This window comes from Rhinoraja longicauda, chromosome 20 (genome assembly GCF_053455715.1).
Source record: "Rhinoraja longicauda isolate Sanriku21f chromosome 20, sRhiLon1.1, whole genome shotgun sequence".
Taxonomy (NCBI): Eukaryota; Metazoa; Chordata; class Chondrichthyes; order Rajiformes; family Arhynchobatidae; genus Rhinoraja; species Rhinoraja longicauda.
Window position 1 is genome coordinate 6,894,256 of NC_135972.1, and position 22,668 is coordinate 6,916,923.

The 22,668-nt window shown below is 46.0% G+C and overlaps 1 protein-coding gene across 2 annotated transcripts in view; it reads right to left on the reverse strand.

Moving 5' to 3' along the window:
• The window catches only part of LOC144603531 (FYVE, RhoGEF and PH domain-containing protein 4-like), a 123,444-nt gene that overhangs the window by 95,943 nt on the left and 4,833 nt on the right, over window positions 1–22,668 (reverse strand). Inside the window, exon 1 of one of the 2 annotated variants that reach the window (XM_078416856.1) lies at window positions 2,343–2,602. The exons of the other annotated variant lie outside the window; for it this stretch is intronic. The gene's annotated coding sequence lies outside the window, so the exon portion shown is untranslated. Of the gene's footprint in view, window positions 1–2,342; window positions 2,603–22,668 lie in introns of those variants that run through there. 2 annotated transcript variants of the gene reach the window in all.

Here is a 22,668-nt window from a genome sequence, read left to right on the forward strand (position 1 = left end):
GACACAAAATGCTGGGGTAACTCAGCGGGTCATGCAGCATCTCTGGAGAGAAGGAATGGGAGACGTTGAGTCGAGACCCTTCTTTAGACTCAAGACCTCTGAAGAAGGGTCTCGACCCGAAACGTCACCCATTCCTTCTCTCCAAAGATGGCACCCTGTCCCGCTGAGTTACCCCAGCATTTTAGTGTCTATCTGCACCTCTGTGCCACCCTTAAAGAACGTTAAGAAATACCTTGAAGGAGGGGAGATGTAGAAAAGAGCTGATAAGTTATATGCTGGGCAGTGTTGTGTAGGTGGACATAAGGTAATGGAGAAGCTGGAGTTCATAGTTAAAGAGGATGCAAGGAGTTGGAGTAGGAATAAGGAGTTGGAGTAGGAAATAGAATCAATGAGGGATGGAGGAAGGTGTCACAAAAACAAAGCAACCACAAAAAAAAATATGACATTATCTCTCTTTATTGTGCTACTCTGCAACCTTGAGATTTGAGTTATTAATTCACTGATTAATACAAATGTTGAAAACAATTTGCCAGCTGAGAAATAAATGGGAAAGACTGGGGACTCAATCCTTTTGCCTGCAGCTTGCACCATTCCATTTCTTCTGTTCAAAACAAGTGCACATATTCTACTTGGGTGTCTGTAAACACAGGTCACAGCAAACAAACAAAAAACCCCATGGTGTGAGGATCATGGAGAACTCTGCAAGAAAATCACAAAGTGGCGAATGCACAAAATGGAAATTCATATCTACATTGCGGGAGCTGCAGTTCTGGGATAGAGTTTAGGCAGATGAAGCCTCACTGTGTTTAATTAGTGCAGCATCTAATCTAGATGGGCTTTAATGCAGATTTGAACCGAAGAGATGAAACACAAAATCCCCATCTTTCAACAACTAACATGCCTCACCTTAATAAATGTAGACATTCAAGGTGTTTTCAGCAGGACAATGTTCATGGAACAATTTTGCACAAATATCACATCCCTCAATATTATATTTCATAAACTACCAATAAATTCAATTTCTCCGGTCATTTTCCAATTTTTCTTACTCCCTTTCCTCTCCTTCCATCCTGCATATCAAGCAACAAATACTCCCGGTGCAGTAATTATTTCAGGACACGGTGCCATTAAATAGAACGATGCCATCAATATCAGACAATACCTGTAACACACACACCCACCCAATATATAGATACACATATACTTATACACACACACACACATATTCACACACATATTCACATATTCACATATTCACACACACACACACACACACACACACACACACACACACACACTAGAATCTATATTCTAGATATAGATAAATGCACATACATATGTATATAGATATATAGGCACAAAATGCTGGAGTAACTCAGCGGGGCAGGAAGCATCTCTGGAGAGAAGGAATGGGTGACTTTTCGGGTCGAGACTGAAGGGTCTCAACCTGAAATGTAACCCATTCCTTCTCTCCAGAGATGCTGCCTGTCCTGCTGAGTTACTCCAGCATTTTGTGCCTACCTTCGATTTAAAGCAGCATCTGCAGTTCTTTCCCACACATATATACTGTAGATATATTTATGTGTGTGTGTGTATCTATATACATATGTATATTTCAGAATATAGGTGTGTGTGTGTGTGTGTGTGTGTGTGTGTGTGTGTGTGTGTGTGTGTGTGTGTGTGTGTGTGTGTGTGTGTGTGTGTGTGTGTGTGTGTGTGGATAAATATACAGACATGTATACATGCTCATATATCGTACGTTAACCTTTTTCCACATTGGAGTTTGTGTGTCAAAAATAATCAATGTCAGACTTCCGAGGGTAGGACAACGTAAAAAAAAGCCCCTTTGACAACAATGATCAGAAAACAAGGAGAGCAAACACCTCATGCCTTCACCAACACCATTTCTGCACGAGTAGCAGATTGTAACACCAACCGTCGCCACAGCACCCGACCATTAACGACAGACGTGGAAGTTAAAATGGATTTCAACACAGGATCAAAGTTATCGATCAGTGGTCTCGCCGATTGATTCTGCCCATTCAATACAAATGTGAAGTCTTGTTATATTACCTGGCGTAACCTTTAATCTATTGCTGAAGGGGCAGAGTGATTGTCCCAACACTACACACCCTCCATGACTGCCTTGTCTGCAAGCACAACCCATTGAGAACACACTGCAGACATTCCCTTTCAAGTTTCAACAGCTAGCTGGCTCGCTACGGCAAAGGTTTTTAAATCCCCCCTTAAATTTGAAAAAAAAGGCAAGTCACACGACAATAACAACCTTCAACAAAAGTATGAAAAATGAACGGCGAGTTGTGCTTGTCGGTAGGACTGACCTGACGAGAGCAGGGCTTGCTGTCTTGCCTGCCAGCATTGCAGATTTTCAGCATTTCCTATACAATCGCTGCACTGAGCAAGCACTTACAGCCTGTTCGCAGTCTGCATCCTTGATATTCCTCTTGCACACGGTGCCCGGCTTGTCTCCGACCCCAACACAGCAGGGACAATTGCATTCCAAAGGGGACTGAGCAGATGGGTGTTTCCAAGGCAACCACATCTATTAAAACTACTGGCAGGAGGATGTGACTGCTGCTAGCAGCTACACAGTTGCTGGCATTGTACTGCAACGCTGCAGTGCTGACTGGGCATGCTCAGCAGGTATCCATCCCTGCTCCCTGACCAGGTGGATGTTTGGGGGATGCAGAACACTCACCGCGAGGCACAGAGTATAGCCACTGCAGTCGGAAAAGGAGTGACATTCGTCCAACTGGAGTCAACCAGCCAGCTCCCCCAACTGCAACAATGTACTCTCAGGCAGCCATGGCAACTGAATTATATCGCCTTGCTGATACTGTGGGACAGAAATTCCTTTGCGGTTTCTGATGAAAAGCCAACAGGACAGCGAAACAATGTGTGGGTCTGGGTGCACCAGATCTCCACACTAGGGCGGAGCAGCTGGTAGTGCTGCTGCTTCCCATTAGAGTCCCAGGTTCGATCCTGACTACGGGTGCTGTCTATGTGGAGCTTGCACGTTCTCCCCGTGACCTGTGTGGGTTCCCTCCGGGAACTCCGGTTTCAATAGACAATAGACAATAGGTGCAGGAGGAGGCCATTCGGCCCTTCAAGCCAGCACCGCCATTCAATGTGATCATGGCTGATCATTCTCAATCAGTACCCCGTTCCTGCCTTCTCCCCATACCCCCTGACTCCGCTATCCTTAAGAGCTCTATCTAGCTCTCTCTTGAATGCATTCAGAGAATTGGCCTCCACTGCCTTCTGAGGCAGAGAATTCCACAGATTCACAACTCTCTGACTGAAAAAGCTTTTCCTCATCTCCGTTCTAAATGGCCTACCCCTTATTCTTAAACTGTGGCCCCTGGTTCCGGACTCCCCCAACATTGTGAACATGTTTCCTGCCTCTAACGTGTCCTTAATAATCTTATATGTTTCGATAAGATCTCCTCTCATCCTTCTAAATTCCAGTGTATACAAGCCTACCCACATCCCAAAGACCTGCGGGTTTGCAGGTTAATTGACTTCTGTAAATTGTCACCAGTGAATAGGATGGAACACACTTTAGGTGATCGCAGGGCGGCGTGGATTCGATGGGCCGAAGGGCCTGTTCCCATGCTGTTTTTCTTTAAACTAGACTAAATGTGGGGGGGGGGGGGGGGAATAGTAAACGTTGATCCCACTCAAGTAGAGGCAGGAGAGACTACTACGGTAATTATGAAACCCACAGGTGCATTTAACAAATACTGTTTGTCATCATTTTACAAAGCAAAAAATCCAGAAATAAGGGCAGAGGGGGAAATAAAAGGTCCAAGAATATTAAAGGGAGACAAATAACTGATAGTAGTAGGAATGGAGTAATCAATAGGACAGATGCCAACAAACCATTTGGACGATGGACTGAACGGCAGGTTGTTAATGGAGGTGCTGCAGATACATTGGAAGTTCCAGCGTTGGGAATGTTCTCTGCAAACTGCAAGCTGGAAAAGGAAATCTAACCCAACTGTTGAAGTGGGAAGGCACCGAACAAACAAGAAATTACAGGCTCTAGGCTGACACCAGTGAGAAGGGAAATGGCCAAATCTATTATTAATGTAATTGGGTGCTTAGAACATCATAATGTGATTGCACAGAGTCAATAAGGCTTCATGAGAGGAAAACTGTACTCAGCAATTTATTTTTGAAGGTTGTCAGGGGCAGGAGGGCAGCAGATTTAGTGCATTCGCATATTTAAAAAGCATTCTGTAAGGTACAACGCGTCGGTTTTTAAGGACTTGCATGATTAGAACTGCAGTTGCAGAACAGATCCCACACCTGGCTACAAGTCACTGCCAAACCTGCACCTATTTCTGAGTGCACGCCTGCCCTTGTTCCCTGTCCTTGTTCTCTGCCCTTGTTCCCAGCCGCACATCTACATTGATTTCTCCAACTTCAAGTAACCCTCGCTTTCCCTTCCTCTCCATCCCTCCCCCACCCTGGTTCTCTGACTAGTTTCACTGTTCTGATTAATTTTACTGTTTCTATACCTCGTTGCCATATCCCCCCAAACCTGTCCTATCCATGTACCTGTCTGTTTCTTAAATGATGGGATTGTCCCTGCCTCAACTGTAGAGTCTGGATAGAGTGGACATGGAGAGGATGTTGCCAGGACCAGAGGGTGTGAGCTACAGGGAGAGGTTGAGTAGGCTGGGACTCTATTACCTGGAGCGCAGGAGGATGAGGGGTGACCTTATAGAGGTGCATAAAACCATAAGAGGAATAGATCGGGTAGATGCACAGAATCTCTTGTCCAGAGTAGGGGAATCGACGACCAGAGGACATAGGTTTAAGGTAATGGGGAAAAGATTTAATAGGAATCTGAGGGGTAACTTTTTCACACAAAGTGTGGTGGGTGTATGGAACAAGCTGCCAGAGGAGGTAGTTGAGGCTGGGACTATCCCATCGTTTAAGAAGCATTTAGACGTGTACATGAATAGGACAGGTTTGGAGGGATATGGACCAAACACAGGCAGGTGGGACGAGTGTAGCTAGGACATGTTGGCCGGTGTGGGCAGGTTGGGCCAAAGGGCCTGTTTCCACACTGTTTCCCTCTATGACACTTCTGATGGAAAGACTATCTATATTTTTGAGTGCACGCCTGCCCTTGTTCCCGGCTATACATCTATATTGATTTCTCTAACTTTAAGATCAGTCTGAAGAAGGGTCTCGACCTGAAACGTCACCCATTCCTTCTCTCCTGAGATGCTGCCTGACCTGCGGAGTTACTCATTTTGTGTCTGTCCCTTGACTCTCAGCCTGGTGTAGGGGGCCGTAATAGCTAACAGAGCTACAGGATGCTGGGGCTTGATGAGGTTATCGCTGTCAGTCACCATGCACCCTAGAAAGGCACAAAATGCTGGAGTAACTCAGCGGGACAGGCAGCATCTCGGGAGAGAAGGGATGGGTGACCCCAGCCTGGCCTTGCAAGGTGGTACAGGCTGGTGGTCCTCAGACCAGGAGTGATGGTGGCAGCACGGTGGGTGGCGCAGCGGTAGAGTCGCTGCCTTACAGCGCCAGAGATCCGGGTTCGATCCCGACTACGGGCGCTGTCTGTACGGAGTTTGTACGTTCTCCGCGTGACCTGCATGGGTTTTCTCCAAGATCTTTGGTTTCCTCCCACACTCCAAAGACGTACAGGTTTGTAGGTTAATTGGCTTGGTTTAAATGTAAATTGTCCCTAGTGTGTGTAGGATAGTGTTTAGTGTGCGGGGATCATTGGGCAGTGTGGACTCGGTGGGCTGAAGGGTCTTTTTCCGCGCTGTATCTAAACTAAAACTACAAAAGGATGGGAAGGCATGCGGACTAATTTCTTTAGTCAGAGGGTGGTGAATCTGTGGAATTCATTGCCACAGATGGCTGTGGAGGTCAAGTCAGTGGATATTTTTAAGGCAGAGATAAATAGATCCCTGATTAGTACTGGTGTCAGGGATTATGGGGAGAAGGCAGGAGAATGGGGTTAGGAGGGAGAGATAGATCAGCTCCTATCACTTATGAATCCAAGGCGGGGATCTGAGAAGGTGCAAAGGGTGCCTAGCAGAGGGCAAAAGGAACAAAATGGGGATGAGTGCCTTCTACTTAAGGAAAGAGAGGCCAATCAATGGTGAAAGAGAGAGAGAAGGACATGTAGATGTTATACGGTGGTTGTCTGTGTAAGAAGGAACTGCAGATGCTGGTTTACACCGCAGATAGACACAAAATGCTGGAGTAACTCAACAGGTCAGGCAGCATCTCTGGAGAAAACCCGGGTTGATTCTTACGGGTCTCGACCCGAAACGTCAAATATTCCTTTTCTCCAGAGATACTGCTTGACCAGCTGAGCTACGCCAGCACTTTGTGTCTATCTTGGGAAGGAACTGTCCCTGAATCTGGAGGCAGACACAAAAATCTGGAGGAACTCAGCGGGTCAGGCAGCATCTCTGGAGAAAAGGAATAGGTGACGTTTCGGGTCGAGACCCTTCGTCAGACTGAGAGTCAGGGGAATCTGGAGGTATGTGTCTTCAAACTTCTTGCCTGATGGGGGCCGGGGATGCAGTGCTGCCTGGGCTCCGCTCCCTCTGCAATAAATAAACAGCGGGGAATTTAACAGCACCAGTCACAGCTCCAGCGCCTAAAAACTTCGCACTGCGACATTGGATGGGAGAGGGGAGAAGAGCGAGTGACTGGGGTGAAACTAGTCCTTGATTATGCCGGCTACCTTGTCAAGGCAGCGTGAAATATGATAAGCATTGTTTATACAAATTCACACAATCTAAAGAACAAATGAGACATGCAACTTCAACTTGGAGTGAGCAGGACAGTGACCTTTCTGAAGTCATAGTGGCAAGATGGTCAGAAATGCGATGTAAAGTACAGTGAAGGAAGGGTGAGGAAAATGTTAGTAGGAAGGAGTAGGTGCTAAATAAAAGATAGACACAAAACGTTGGAGTAACTCAGCAGGACAGGCAGCATCTCAGGAGAGAAGGACTGGGTGACTTTTCAGGTCGGGACCCTCCTTCAGACGCGACCCAAAACATCACCCCTTCCTTCTCTCCAGTGATATATCATATATCATATATATACAGCCGGAAACAGGCCTTTTTCGGCCCTCCGAGTCCGTGCCGCCCAGTGATCCCCGTACATCAACACTATCCTACACCCACTAGGGACAATTTTTACATTTACCCAGCCAATTAACCTACATACCTGTACGTCTTTGGAGTGTGGGAGGAAACCGAAGATCTCGGAGAAAACCCACGCAGGTCACGGGGAGAACGTACAAACTCCTTACAGTGCAGCACCCATAGTCAGAATCGAACCTGAGTCTCCGGCGCTGCATTCGCTGTAAAGCAGCAACTCTACCGCTGCCGCGCTGCCGTGCCGCCTGTCCCGCAGAGTTACTCCAGCATTTTGTGTCTATCTTCGGTTTAAAGCAGCTTCTTTTTTGTAGGTGATTTTCTTTCCTCTCAATTTATGGGGCGACTCGATTCTGAAATCAAATACTATTCACAGTCGGAGAGATTCATCTCCCCCACCCCCCAAGACCACGGCTGTAGCACTGCTGAACACAACTACGTGGATTGGGATGGTTCAGCCTTGCTCTGATTGCGAATTCCTTCTCTGGTCGACATCGGCTCACCAGTGGGTAGGGAAGTCACCTTGTCGAAATCCCTTCTTGAGAGTTAAGAGATTACACTTTAATTCTCCTTCCCATTCCCCCACTGACCTTTCTGTCCTATGTCTCCTCTATTGTCAGAGTGAGGCTAAACACAAATTGAAGGAACAACATCTCATACTTCGCTTGGGCAGTTTACAGCCCAGAGCTATGAATATTGATTTCTCTAACTTCAAGTGATCCCGGCATTCCCTCTCTCTCTCTATCCCTCCCCCATCCAAGTCGCACCAGCTTCTCGTTTTCACCCAACAAACACCAAACAATGGCCTGTTTCCTTTATCATCGTTACTATTTTGCAAATCTTTCATTCATTGTTCTTTATCTTTCTACATTGTCTATATTTCTCTTGTCCCTTTCCCCTAACTAGTCTGAAGAAGGGTCTCGACCCAAAACGTCACCCTAAACGTCACCTCTATCCAAAAAATGCAGCCTGTCCCGCTGAGTTACCCCAGCTTCTTGTGTCTACCTTCGGTTTAAACCAGCATCAGCAGTTCATTCCTACACATTTCAACTGCTAAATAAAGTCACATCAGGAATAATATTGAGAGGTAGGGAGAGGTGGGCAGGCAATGAAACCTTCATGGCAGCTGGCAGCAAAATAGCTAGTCAAGGAACGTTCTACAGCAGGATTATTGCTCCTGTCAAACAGTGTTCCTACATTACTCATAGCCTTGAGGGAGTAAAGTGAAATAAGAGCAAGTCAAATGGAAACTTTGTTGTGGTCTATTTCTTTGACAGAAGCAAAAACGCGTTCTGAACAAAGTGTAGTCATGCCAATGTAACGATCCATAATCTTTGGACAAGATTGGGGTGACACACTTTGTAGGGATGTACATTAAAAGCAAAAATGTATCTTTGGCTGTAATGAAGTTTGAGTATGAAAAGTTATTAATATAATAGCTGGTGGAAAGTTGGGAGGCGACTCTCATGTTACGAACTTTCGGGTTTCAGAAATTCGTCCGTCCTGACAGAATCCACAAATCACTGCTCAAAAATTGGAGATGTGGAATAAACCAACTGGTTGGTTTTTTAGAGAAAAGTAAATAAATAGGCAAAGATAGAAAAAGACACAATGTGCTGGAGTAACTCCGCGGGTCAGGCAGCATCCTTGGAGAACATGGACAGATGACGTTTCTGGACAGGACCCAACTTCAAATAGATTGTTGGGGAGGGGAATGGGAGTGGGGGGGGGAGGGGGGGGGTTAGAAAGCTGGAACATAGGAAGGGCCAGATCTGGAAAGTCACCTATTCATGTTCTCCAGAGATGCTCTCAGACCCGCTGAGTTACTCCAGCACCTTGTGTCTTTTTTTGTAAACTAGCATCTGCAGTTCCTTATTTCTAAATAAATAAGCACATTTTTTTAGCACAAATATTTTTTCTACTGGTATTTAGAAACATAGAAAATAGGTGGAGTAGGAGGCCATTTGGCCCTTCGAGCCAGCACGCCATTCATTGTCATCATGGCTGATCATCCACAATCAGTAACCCGTGCCTGCCTTCTCCCCATACCCCTTGATTCCACTAGCCCCTAGAGCTCTATCTTTTAAATTGATCCAGTGTATTGGCCTCCACTCCATTGCTTCTTCCAACTTCGTACCATAGCTAAAATCAAACCTTTCCTCCAATTCGACGACACTGAAAAAATCATTCACGCTTTAATTTCCTCCCGCCTAGACTACTGCAACTCCCTATACACTGGGATCAGCCAATCTTCCCTGTCCCGCCTGCAACTGGTCCAAAACGCCGCAGCGAGACTCCTGACGGGTACCCATAAAAGGGACCACATCACCCCGATTCTGGCCTCTCTCCACTGGCTCCCTGTACGGTACAGAATCAACTTCAAGCTCCTCCTATTCACATATAAAGCCCTAAATGGACATTCCCCCCCCTACATCAAAAATCTTCTAACCCACCTCTCTAACTCCAGGTCCCTCAGGTCGGCCGACTTGGGGCTACTCACTATCCCGCGGTCTAGGCTTAAGCTCAGGGGTGACCGTGCTTTTGCGGTTGCAGCTCCTAGACTGTGGAACAGCATCCCTCTCCCCATCAGAACTGCCCGCTCCATTGACTCCTTTAAGTCCATGCTCAAAACCTATTTCTACTCCCTAGCGTTTGAGGCTCATTGAGGAGGCGCTGTGAACTGTTTTGTATGTGCTGTTATGTTTGTGTGCTACTGTATGTTTCATTTTTTCCTTAGTACCTAATCAGATGTACAGCACTTTGGTCAACGTGGGTTGTTTCTAAATGTGCTATACAAATAAAATTGACTTGACTTGACTTGACTTCTATGGCGGGGAATTCCACAAATGCACAACTCTCTGGGTGAACAGGTTTTTCTTGATGAATGCACACAAGACATGGGTTTGCATCCCGGAATATCAGGGCTGTTTTCTTGGGACACAGCTCCCTGTAACGAGGGAGTTACCTGTACTGGATAGAATGGTTTCTATGTTCACTTCATGTGATCAGCACAGAAACCTACACACTTCAGCTGGTTGCCAGGACAGTGATAGAGGGGATGTGGAGAGGATGCTTCCACCAGTGGAAGAGTCCAGGACCAGAGGCCACAGCCTCAGGATTAAAGGACGTTCCTTTAGGAAAGAAACGAGGAGGAATTTCTTTAGTGTGAGGGTGGTGAATCTGTGGAATTCATTGCCACAGAAGGTCTTGGAGGCCAAGTCAATGGATATTTTTAAAGCAGAGATAGATTCTTGATTAGTACGGAGTTTGGGGGAGAAGGCAGGAGAATGGGGTTAGGAGGGGGAGATAGATCAGCCATGATTGAAGGGCGGAGTAGACTCGATAGGCCGAATGGCCTAATTCTGCTGTCACTTATGACCTGATGAACCATGGAATGGCATGACAGGGCCACACGGTCATTGTTTCCTGCCAGGTGGGCAACTGGGTCCTTTGGCTTGGTCTTGGTAACTGTGGGGCACCTCTGTTAAAGCACTTACCTTTTAAAGGCAGCTGCCGCCACTCTGCTCCCGTTCCCCCCCCCCCCCCCCCCCCGAACTCTGGGAAACTGGCCAGCGGTGGTTAAATTTAGATCTGCCTCTTTAAGTCTGGGACCTGATTTGTATCTATTAATAAAATGTTCCACCACCAAAGCTGGACGCTTGCTCGTCATGTTCCATGTGCACAATTAAATGCTAATGTGCGCAGCATATCAGGCTGGCATTGCCATACCTACTCCCAACAGACCATTTGGGATGATAGACACAAAAAGCTGGAGTAACTCAGCCTGTCAGGCAGCATCACTGGAGAGAAGGAATGGGCGACGTTTCGGGTTGAGACCCTTCTTCAGATTGATCTGTCTGAAGAAGGGTCTCAACCCAAAACGTCGCCCATTCCTTCTCTCCCGAGATGCTGCCTGACCCGCTGAGTTACTCCAACATTTTGTGTCAACCTTCGATTTAAACCAGCATCTGAAGTTTTTTTTCCCCTAGTCCATTTGGGATGATAGACACAAAGTGCTGGAGTAACTCAGCGGGTCAGGCAGCATCTCTGGAGATAAAAGATGGGTGACGTTTCTGGTCACAACCCTTCTTCAGACTGCAAAATGGTCCATTTGGGATCCTTGAACACCTGCTATTTTGTTTACTGCGGTTCCATTGCATGCAAGGGTCAAGGAACAAGTGTGTGCCAAAGATACAGTGGCACAGGGGTAAAGCTGCTTCCTCACAGCGCCAGAGATCCAGGTTTGATCCTGACTACAGGCCCCGTCTGTACGGAGTTTGTATGTTCTCCATGAGACCATGTGGTTTTCTCCGGGTGCTCCGGTTTTCTCTCACACTCCAAAGACGTGCAGGTTTTCAGGTTAATTGGCTTCGGTTAAAAAAAAAATGGTAAATTGTCCCTAGTGTGTAGGATAGTGCTAATGTATGGGGTGGTTGTTGGTTGGCACAGACTCGGCGGATCGAAGGGCCTGTTTCCACACTGTATCTCTAAAGTCTAAAATGGATACATTAAAGGTGTCCTGGGTGGTTACTGAACTAAAGATCTTGGTCTTGGATTGGCCATTGTAAACTTTCCTGCACACCTTGTTTCCTTCACGTTCTCTGCGAGAGGTGGCATCCATGACCATGTGTGAGGCAGGCATTGGGCGAGAGGGCTGGTTATGTGCTGGGGACTGGTGGGTGAGTGATCTGTGTGCTGGCTGAGTGCATCAGCACCTCAAGCAAGATGGTGGAAATAGGGTCCTTGATCAGGGTGTTCGGGTCAAAATTGAAGCACATAATGTTTGACAGTCAAAGTTTTTTTGCCTGACTATTGGTTGCCGAGAATTTCAGAACATAAATGAGGTATCTTCATTCAGCTGCATTTCCTCTGTAAGCGTCCTCATCCATTGAGAGTGAAAGAGCAGCAGGTGAACCTGCAGCCAACGTTAAACACTTCATATGGAAGTGAGGATATGAGAAGAGATGAAATGGGGTAGAACAAGGCATTACATCCTGGATAAGGAATGCTTGCAAAAAGTACAACTGGATCACAAGCTGGGACCTTTAACAAACCATCAGCCTCAAACAGGCACACTGTGGAAGCAAAAGGCAGGACAGCTGCAAACCACAATGACTAAAATTAAACCTGTGAATAACACTCGATTTTCTTCACACAAACTGACAGCACAGTATTCAGCCAAATACCACTAAAGCACTTTCTCCAACTTTATAGCTTTAAGGCTAACAAACCTTCCCTCATCCCCTGCAATGTGACATTTAACATTTGTAATACCCAAGCAGCTTAAATGACGTGTCTATCGGAGTGATTGACGAATGTTTTAAAACAAAAACCTTTGAAAAATACTTTAATCAACTGGCATGACAATGAAAGGCAACAAAGGAAGCAAATGTATTGTAGACTTAACTCGGAATTTATTTTAAAACAACAATTTGACGAAATGCGTACCTGCATGGTAAACTTTATACAGAATACAGGAATACAGAGCTTTATTTGTCATTCGGTACCGAGGTACCGAACGAAATTACATTGCAGTCACACAAAAAAAAAGAACACAAGACACATGACCCCAACACAAACATCCATCACAGTGACTCCAAACACCCCTTCACTGTGATGGAGGCAACAAAACTTCCACTCTCTTCCCCACACCCACGGACAGACAGCTCGTCCCCGACCGACCCGCACAGTCCCCGCAAGGGGATGGAAGTCCCCGCGGCCGAGCCGCACCGGGCGCTAAAACGTCCCGCGGCCGAGCCGGGCGATTGAAGGCCCCGCGGCCGAGCCGTACCGGGTGCTGAAACGTCCCGTGACCGAGCCGGGCGATGGAAGGCCCCGCGGCCGTACCGTGCGCTGCTAAGTCCCGCGGCCGAGCCGCGCCGGGCGATGGAAGGCCCCGCGGCCGAGCCGCACCGGGCACTGTTAAGTCCAGCGGCCGAGCCGCACCGGGCGATGTTAGGTCCCGCGGCCGAGCCGCACCAGCGATGTAAAGTCCCGCGGCCGAGCCGCGCCGGGCGATGGAAGGCCCCGCGGCCGAGCCGCGCCTGGCGCTGAACCGTCCCGCGGCCACGCCGGGCGATGTTAAGTCCCGCGGCCGAGCCGCACCAGCGATGTAAAGTCCCGCGGCCTAGCCGCACCAGGCGATGTTAGGTCCCGCGGCCGAGCCGCACCAGCGGTGTAAAGTCCCGCGGCCTAGCCGCACCGGGCGATGGAAGGCACCGCGGGCGATGGAAGGCCTGTGGCCGAGCCGCGCCCCGCGCCATGAGGAAGAGACCTAAAAAGGAAAGGTTTCCCCCACCCCACCCCCCCACACATACAGAGCCAAAAAACAAAAACAAAAACAATCCCAACAAAAACCGACACACAACAAAAAAAAGACGAACAGACTGCCAGCGAGCCGCAGCCGTTAGGCGCCGCCACACGTGACTATATATATTAGTGCAGGAAGGAACTGCAGGTGCTGGTTTACACTGAAGATAGACACAAAATGCTGGAGTAAGTCATCAGGACAGGCAGCATCTCTGGATAAGTGGGACAAGCAGCATCTCTGGATACTGCCTCTCGACCCAAAACGTCACCCATTCCTTCTATCCAGAGATGCTGCCTGTCCCGCTGAGTTACTCCAGCGTTTTTGTGTCTATCTTTAATATATAATAGATCTAATTATCGTGGATCACGTGAAGGATTAGTTGGACAAGGTGTAAAGAATTGCACTTAAATAATGATGTTACGACCTAACTAAGTGTTTGAATCGTTTTAAATGGATGAAGCCCCCTTGATGTGCAATTCAATAACTGATTGGAATCCAAATGTCACCAAGGAACATTCCTTTCTCAGTAACCTTTTGGGCAAACTACGAAAATGAATGAAGATCAGAAAGATCTGCTGCTGTCAAATTGGATAAGTAGCACGTTAAGTCAAATTGGTAACATTAAACGGCATCTTCCATGTACTATGGCATCTTCCATGTACTAAATTTGACTAAAGAGTTAAGTGGAATCAAAAGCAGAGAGTCTTGGTTAATAGACAATAGACAATAGACAATAGGTGCAGGAGTAGGCCATTCAGCCCTTCGAGCCAGCACCGCCATTCAATGCGATCATGGCTGATCACTCTCAATCAGTACCCCATTCCTGCCTTCTCCCCATACCCCCTCACTCCGTTATCCTTAAGAGCTCTATCCAGCTCTCTCTTGAAAGCATCCAACGAACTGGCCTCCACTGCCTTCTGAGGCAGAGAATTCCACACCTTCACCACTCTCTGACTAAAAAAGTTCTTCCTCATCTCCGTTCTAAATGGCCTACTCCTTATTCTTAAACTGTGGCCCCTTGTTCTGGACTCCCCCAACATTGGGAACATGTTTCCTGCCTCTAATGTGTCCAATCCCCTAATTATCTTATATGTTTCAATAAGATCCCCCCTCATCCTTCTAAATTCCAGTGTATACAAGCCCAATCGCTCCAGCCTTTCAACATACGACAGTCCCGCCATTCCGGGAATTAACCTAGTGAACCTATGCTGCACGCCCTCCATAGCAAGAATATCCTTCCTCAAATTTGGAGACCAAAACTGCACACAGTACTCCAGGTGCGGTCTCACCAGGGCCCGGTACAACTGTAGAAGGACCTCTTTGCTCCTATACTCAACTCCTCTTGTTACGAAGGCCAACATTCCATTGGCTTTCTTCACTGCCTGCTGTACCTGCATGCTTCCTTTCATTGACTGATGCACTAGGACACCCAGATCTCGTTGAACTCCCCCTCCTCCTAACTTGACACCATTCAGATAATAATCTGCCTTTCTATTCTTACTTCCAAAGTGAATAACCTCACACTTATCTACATTAAACTGCATCTGCCATGTATCCGCCCACTCACACAACCTGTCCAAGTCACCCTGCAGCCTTATTGCATCTTCCTCACAATTCACACTACCCCCCAGCTTAGTATCATCTGCAAATTTGCTAATGGTATTTTTAATCCCTTCGTCTAAGTCATTAATGTATATCGTAAATAGTTGGGGTCCCAGCACCGAACCTTGCGGTACCCCACTGGTCACTGCCTGCCATTCCGAAAGGGACCCATTTATCCCCACTCTTTGCTTTCTGTCTGTCAACCAATTTTCTATCCATGTCAGTACCCTACCCCCAATACCATGTGCCCTAATTTTGCCCACTAATCTCCTATGTGGGACCTTGTCGAAGGCTTTCTGAAAGTCGAGGTACACCACATCCACTGACTCTCCCCTGTCAATTTTCCTAGTTACATCCTCAAAAAATTCCAGTAGATTTGTCAAGCATGATTTCCCCTTCGTAAATCCATGCTGACTCGGAATGATCCCGTTACTGCTATCCAAATGCTCAGCAATTTCGTCTTTTATAATTGACTCCAGCATCTTCCCCACCACTGATGTCAGACTAACTGGTCTATAATTACCCGTTTTCTCTCTCCCTCCTTTCTTAAAAAGTGGGATAACATTTGCTATCCTCCAATCCACAGGAACTGATCCTGAATCTATAGAACAATGATCTCCAATGCTTCCACTATTTCTAGAGCCACCTCCTTAAGTACCCTGGGATGCAGACCATCAGGCCCTGGGGATTTATCAGCCTTCAGTCCCATCAGTCTACCCAAAACCACTTCCTGCCTAATGTGGATTTCCTTCAGTTCCTCCATCACCCTAGGTTCTCCGGCCCCTAGAACATTTGGGAGATTGTGTGTATCTTCCTCAGTGAAGACAGATCCAAAGTAACGGTTTAACTCGTCTGCCATTTCTTTGTTCCCCATAATAAATTCCCCTGCTTCTGTCTTCAAGGGACCCACATTTGCCTTGACTATTTTTTTCCTCTTCACGTACCTAAAAAAACTTTTGCTATCCTCCTTTATATTATTGGCTAGTTTACCCTCGTACCTCATCTTTTCTCCCCGTATTGCCTTTTTAGTTAACTTTTGTTGCTCTTTAAAAGAGTCCCAATCCTCTGTCTTCCCACTCTTCTTTGCTATGTTAAGGAATTATCTGAACAATAAAAAGGGAGAAAAAACTTTCAAAAAAGGAAAAGTCAGATGCAAAAATATCACCCATTGGTGTGCAATAAAATCTCCATTTTATTCAGTCATTTTTTCAAGTTCATTCTTTCACTGATAAGACCTGCACATCACATATCTTCATCTCCGACATGGTGACGATGCACTACCTTCTTGATCTGCTGGAGATTTGCTCTTTGAAGATGTTGGCAGAGGCTAGTTCAGGGGCTGGTGAAAAGTTACTCACTTTGGGGCGGGATCAGAGACATAAAAATAGCCCAGGAGTTATAATTTCTCCTGTGAAGGACACCAGATGTGATTTTAACACCAGCGAACCAGATGTGATTTTACCACAAATCTGACAGTTTTATGGTCAGTTTTATGGTCAGTTTTATGGTCAGTTTTATGGTCCGTTTTATTGGTAGCAGCCTTTTTTTCCTAAAAAAAAAGCTTAATTTAAATTTGCACTCTCATTTCCTCTGGATTTTCAGCTTGGATCATGAGTTATTATGCCAGTAATATGGGAATGGCACTTACAAACCACACCCAGATAAAGTGAGCTCTGCGAGCCTTTCCTCTGTCCCTCTCTTCCCCTCCCCATTCCCAGTTCTCCCTCTGTCTTCCTGTCCCCACCTATATCCTTTCTTTGTCCCGCCCCCCCTGATATCAGTCTGAAGAAGGGTCTCCAGAGATGCTGCCTATCCCGCTGAATTACTCCAGCATTTTGTGTCGACCTTCAATTTAAAGCAGCATCTGCAGTTCTTTCCTGTACAGTCAGGGTTTCTAATCAGTTGTGTGGTAGGAAGGTTGGAGACTTGCACCATACTTTGACGGTGCCCATAATTATATGATCTGTGCTCTTAATTCACCTGCTTTCTCTATTTTCATGGCGCTGACAGGTTTAATCCCACAACGACAGCGGAACTGCTACCAAAGATCACATCATCTGACTCATCTAGAGTTCTGCGTACACATCAGTTTCCATTGTGAATCCTGGCCAGTCACCACCCCAATTCTCAACGTCCTCTGTTGAGTTTGGTGCATTGATTTCAAAACCTTTGTAGTCGTTTTTTAAGTTACTTATTGCTTTCTCCATCCCGGTATCCCTGCTCATGTTCTGCTGATCAGCCTACACTGTTTCCAATATCTAGTTATGTCTTCATTCAACGGAGATCCTGCCCACTGGAATGCTCCTCCCAAGCCATTTCATCCTGAATTTATTTGGTTATGTTCTGGATTTCAGCATCACTTGCATGGTCAGTGTATCCCCAATTGCCTATGGAGAATACGGTGGCAGCCTGCTCTGTTAGACGGAGGTATTTCCAGTATTGTTGGGTATTGAAGGAAAAACAATACTTATCCAAACCAACATGTGTAAAAAGAGACACAAAGCGCTCGAGTAATTCACACACAGTTTCTTCCCAGCTGTTATCAGGAACTGAACCATTCTACCGCAACCAGAGAGCAGTCCTGAACTACTATCTACCTCATTGGTGACCGTTTAGTTTAGAGATACAGGGCTGAAACAGGCCCTTTGGCCCATGCCGACCAGCGATCCCCGCATATTAACACTATCCTACACTCACTCGGGACAATATTTACATTTACCAAGCCATTTAACCTACACACCTGTACGTCTTTGGAGTGTGGGAGGAAACCGAAGATCTCGGAGAAAATCCACGCAGGTCACAGGGAGAACGTACAAACTCTGTACAGACGGCAGCCGTAGTCGGGATCAAACCCGGATCTCCTGCGCTGCATTCCCTGTAAGGCAGCAACTCTACCACTGCGCCACCGTGCCTTTTTAGACCGTCGGACTATCTTTGATTGGACTTTACTGGCTTTACCTTCCACTAAACGTTATTCCCTTATCATGTATCTGTACACTGCGAATGACTCGATTGTAATCATGTATTGTATTTCTGCTGGCTGGTTAGCACTCAACAATGGCTTTTCACTGTACCTCGGTACACGCGACAATAAACTAAACTGACCAATAAAACTAACTCGGAGGGTCAGACAGCAGCTTTGGAGCACATGGATAGGTGATGATTCAGGTTCTTCAGACTGATTGTGGGGGAGGGGGGTGGGTGGCAAGAAACGTGGAAGGAGAGAGGATGGGACAAAATGTGGCAGGTTTTGAAGGGACAAGTAGAAGATGTACTTTATTCTGCTAAGAATTCCAACTATCAGAAAAAAAGACTCAAGTGATTCCAATCACCCAAATAATTGCAGTGGATACAGCACAGACCATGGGCACAGACAAAATCCCGTATGTAGTGATGAAGACTTGTGGTCTAGAATTAGTTTTATCTTCAGTTAAGCTACTCCAGTATAGTTATAGACAATAGACAATAGGTGCAGGAGTAGGCCATTCGGCCCTTCGAGCCAGCACCACCATTCATTGTGATCATGGCTGATCATTCTCAATCAGTACCCCGTCCCTCCCCATACCCCCTCCCCATACATAATTATGGACAATTATCTGGCAAAGTGGAAAATTGCCCATTAATAGCAAAAAAAATCCACAGGCTGCCCAGAAACCTCCTCTCGATCGTCAGTAAAATGATAGAAGGTTTAGTTCAGTTTACTGTCACGCATTGGTACAATGAAAAGCTTTTGTTGCATGCTATCCAGCCAGTAGAAAGACAATACATGATGAAGGGATGTCAGATGGGATGATTGAAAAGTGGCGCTTATTGATAACTTCACTCATTGATATTCAGTTTGGGTTCTACCATAGATAATCACAAAATGCTGGAGTAACTCAGCGGGACAGACAGCATCTCCGGAGAGAAGGAATGGGTGACGTTTCGGGTCGAGGCCCTTCTTCAGACAGCTTCTATCATGTTCACTCAGTTCCAAGTTTCAATGGAGCTATCACCTCAGCCCCAGCGCATATCTGCAGGAATTGCTTAGAACAAGTTACCTCGCTCTAACTATTGACATCTATTTCATCAGTGGCTTTTTCCAACACAAGGTCAGAACTGGGGAAGTTTGCTAATGACTGCACTCTGTTCAGTCACATTTCCAGTTCCTCAAATTAATTCTTCCCTCACATAGCAAAACCTGGCCAAATTCTGCAAGTTCACCATTCTGAGACATAGTGGTCGATTTACTGAACTAGTAACCCATAGACCTAGACCAACATGACTAATATGGCAGCTGAGGAATACTAATTCAGTCAATGCTTTGGAACATTTTAATACTCAAAGATTAGTATCGGTATCATCTGCGTCAATCAGCTGCAGCATGCGTCTCAACATTTATAGTTCATAGAACATGGAACATAGAAAATAGGTGCAGGAGGAGGCCATTTGGCCCTTCGAGCCAGCACCGCCATTCATTGTGATCATGGCTGATCATCCACAGTGGGTAATATTGTTCAGTGGGTAACATTTTTCTCTGTGAACACAAAATATGTTTGTAGTGGGTACAAAATACTTAAATCAGTCAACAAAGGCAAGGAAATGCTGTTGGCCACAAATGATATCTCTAAATCCTTCAGATTTCATTATCCTCATACTCATTTTTTTTTTACAGGATGTGATTGTAATTTGCAAAATGTTGTTTTAAATTGGCTTCTCAGTATGCCATTTAACATAATTTGAACAGAAGATATAAATTGGAAAGAAATGGGGTTCATCGGGTGTAGCCAGCATGGTTTTGTATGTGTGATATTGTGTTTCACAAATTTTGAAGAAGTAATCATGGAGATTGATGAGGGAAGGTCATGGCCATTGTCTATATAGACTTCAGCTGGCCCCTTGATAAGGTTCCACATGGGAAACTGCTTTGGAGGGTTAGATCGAATGGGATCCAGAGTGTGCTAGATAACTGGATACAGAATTGGCTTCAAGGTAGGAAGCAGAAAGTTGTTATTTGCACATATAACTTATGGTGCCGTGTTAGTGTACGGGGTGATCACTGGTCGGCGCGGATTCGGTGGGCCTAAGGGCCGGTTTTCGCACTGAAAGACTACAGGCGTACAGTTCCTTGAAAGTGCGGTCACAGGTTAGATAGAGTGGCAAAGAATGCTTTGGGCCCGTTGGTCTTCATCAGTCAGGGGAATTGAGTGTGGAAGTTGGGATATTATATTACAGTTGTACAAGACTTTAGTGAGGTTGACTTAAGAGTACTGTGTTGAATTTTGTTTACCCTGTTGAAAGAAAGATGCCATAATCCTGGAAAGAGTGCAGAGAAAATCTACAAGGATGTTGCCAGGACACATAGCCTGAGCTAGAGGGAAATGTTAGGCAGGTTAGGACATTAGACCTTGAAGCGCAAAACCCGCTGATGTTTTATGGTCCTCCTTCAAACTCCTGCAAGTTGCATTGGTATTTTGGGATAAAATGAAGTCCACACCCATGAACATTGTACTCAAAGCTCCCCCTAGAGCTGGAACAAAGTATTGCAGGACACAGCCAGCCAGCAACACATTTATCCAATTTCATTCCAAACTTATCAAATTGATGCAAAGATACAAATCACTGGTATTTGCAGTGATTTTCTAAATTAAAATGCAAATGAATAACATGACTCGCTGCTTTCTAGGACCTTTGTTATGTTCCGTGTGACAAAACAAATGGCTGATAGACTGAGAAATATATTTATATCCAAACCTATATTAAGATTGGATTTGAAAGGCAGCAGATAATTTAAATTAAAATTGGTGGAACCATCTTGTTTACAAAACAGGGACAAATTTCCTGACATAATTGGGTATTGACTTTGTTTACAGATCTTCAGGACAGCTCTCTGGTTGTGATAGGATGGTTCAGTTGCCTGATAACAGCTGGGAAGAAATTGTCCCTGAATCTGGAGGTGTACATTTTTACACTTCTATACCTTTTGCCCGATGGGAGAAGAGGGGGTGGCCAGGGCAAAGCTCATCCTTGATAATGTTGGCGGCCTTGCCGAGGCAGCCTGAGGTATAAATGGAGTCAATGGAAAGGGGTAATGTGTAAGAAGGAACTGCAGATGCTGGTTTAAAGCGAAGAGAGACACAAAAAGCTAGTGTCTGAAGAAGGATCTTAACCCGAAACGTCACCCATTCCTTCTCTCCAGAGATTCTGCCTGCCCTGTTGAGTTACTCCAGCTTTTAGTGTCTATCAATGGAAAGGAGGTTGGTTTGTGTGATGGTCTGGACTGCATTCACAATTCTCTGCAATTTCTTAGCGGTCTTGGATGGAGCTGTTCCCAAACCAAGCTGTGATGCATTCCGATACAGTGCTTTCTACGGCGCATCTGTAGAAATTGGTGAGAGTTGTTGGGGACATGCCAAACTTCCGAAGCTTTCTAGGGCCTTTGTTAAGGTGAAACCGAGTGTATTTCACAGGGATGCATTGCTCCCAAATGAACTCTAGGCTTACTATAATGTAGACACAAAATGCTGGAGTAACTCAGCGGGACAGGCAGCATCTCTGGAGAGAAGGAATGTATAACGTTTCGAGTCGAGACCCTTCTTCAGAGCACTGATTCTGAAATTTGCCAAAAGGTTTTGATGGTATTGTGAAACCTGTAAAATAAATTGATTCACTGAAAGATACAGCATGGAAACAGGCCCTTCGGCCCACCGAGTCCTTGCCCATCATCGATCACCTGTTTTACACTAGTTCTGTGCTATCCCACTTTCTTGCACACTCATTACACACTAGGGGCGATATACATAGGCCAATTTACCTACAAACCCACACGTCTTTGGAACGTAGACACAAAATGCTGGAGTAACTCAGCGGGACAGGCAGCATCCCTGGAGAGAAGGAATGGGTGACGTTTCGGGTCGAGACCCTTCTTCCCTTTGGAACGTGTCAGGAAATCCGAGCACCCGGAGAAATCCATGCCGTCACAGGGGAACATACAAACTCCACACAGACCCTCCACCTGAGGTCAGGCTTGGATATTGGTCTTCTGGTGCCGTGAGGCAGCAACTCTACCATTTGTGCCAGTATGCCAATTGTGACGGTATTAATGAAGAATATTATTTGATAACCTGGATTTGTAATTGAAAATTGAAGGCCATAACAACGACTCCAGCAGTAGCCAGAAAGAGGAGGAACATCTGAAAAGGAGGAACATCTGAAGGGGTCACTTGGGAAAGCATGAGATGGCTGCCTTTTAACCCAGTTTGAAAGAGTTCAAATGAAGAGAGGAAGAGGTTTGATTGTGGACTGTTCTAGAAGAAGTTTCATGTGGTCTACTATCACATATTTCTGGTGACTGCGTGCATTTGCATGGAGTTATTTTTACCCAGTTGCAAGAAGATGAAGCCTACGTTTGCCACAGGACAATGGCTGGAGACGGTTCAAAATATCAATGGACGGAGCCATCATCCCAGGAGCCATCAATGAAAAGGATCATTATTGAGGAGCAGCAGCAGTACCTCAAACACACTCTCCAACACAGTCATAGTCATGAAGCTGTATAGCACGGAAACAGGCCCCTCGGCCCACCACGCCGATCAAGTTGCCAATCTC